Source organism: Volvox carteri (assembly GCF_000143455.1).
Source record: "Volvox carteri f. nagariensis unplaced genomic scaffold VOLCAscaffold_7, whole genome shotgun sequence".
NCBI lineage: Eukaryota > Viridiplantae > Chlorophyta > Chlorophyceae > Chlamydomonadales > Volvocaceae > Volvox > Volvox carteri.
Genome location: NW_003307550.1, coordinates 1,809,349 through 1,810,779, shown reverse-complemented (window position 1 = coordinate 1,810,779; position 1,431 = coordinate 1,809,349).

Genomic DNA, 1,431 nt, shown 5'->3' with positions numbered 1-1,431 from the left:
ACAACGAAACCAGGGGATGATATGACAGTTTTGGAATGCTTGTTTCTTGGCCGCAAGCAGCAGCATACTTAAATCGCGTTGGGCCATTTGCCCAGGCTGCCGCGAGGACGACAAGCCAGGCTAATGCAGCTGGTGTCCATGAAGGGTTCATTGCGTGCTGAATATGAAAGATTGCCACAAAGACTCTGGCCCTGACGGATGTGCATTGTAAGGAAGGAAACGGATGAAGAGTTAGCTCCGCGGTGCATGGAACGCTAAGTAAGGATGATGGACTGTAAGCGTTAATATTCGGAGCAGGGATTTCTGTCTTTTCGCTCGGTTCTGAAAGTCTAACGTCGATTGCGCATCCCGTTTGTTCGGGGAACGTACTTAGATCTGATACGGCTCACCCGATTAGCAATAATGCTTTCTATGCTTGCATAACCATTTTGCAAACACAGACCATTATGCCAAATCTTTGCTGTAATGCCTCTGGCCCAGATGACATTGCATGTGCAACATGTCAAATAAACTCTGCTGCCCTTCTGCAGTGCACTTCAATCCTATATTTGTACATAATATTCGTGTAATATGAAAGGTGACTTCTTGCCAGCAGGGTAATGATCGGAGACCTACTTATGGCATCCCATGGATTATGCGGCATGTATCCGCATCATTTGTTCTGAGTAATAGAATTTGTTTAAAAGAAAAATCTCGAAGAGCTATCCTGTTGGTATTTCATGGCTGGACTTCCAGTGCTCCATCCGTACCCAGTGCGGGGCCCGCCCGTCGCCTGCGTAGCTTCGCAAAATTTCGCAAACATTCCTCGTTCACCGGCAGGCGCCCTAAGTGCTACGAAGGTCGTAACACATCCAGCTTCAGAAGAATAGCATGTAGACGTGTTGTTGGACTGCCACTGAACAAAATCTTAAACAAACGGACCTTCGTCGAACTCTCGACCATCAGAAACTGTCATGTCGCGAAGGCGCTTGTCTCAATAACCACTTGTTAGCACGTGTCATTAGCTCACTGTTAATAAATCATTCTCATTTCGCTTCCTACCACCTTTCAACTATACCACGTCTGCCACCGCCGCCGCCATGGAGCCAGCAGTGGAATTATTTACCCGCTTATTTACGGCCGCGCTGGCAGCGATTACGAATTGGCGACAGAATCAGAATGTGGCGAAGATGCTCGTCTTCAAGCTTGCCTGCTTCATTGCCTTCCTTCCTTCACATCCACGGGTGAAACTCGTCTTTCAAGGGCATCACGGTCTGGCACCAGTCGATGCGTCCCCAACAAGCATATATGATATGGAATTCAAAGATGGCAACGGCAAAGTAAGGACGCTGCTCGTCTTTTTGCTGTCATGAAGCCCGTGACGGGAGACACCTTCCAGGCCTCCTCAATCACAGCTTCCTGTGAGGGAAGATTCAACCCGCGGATCTCGTG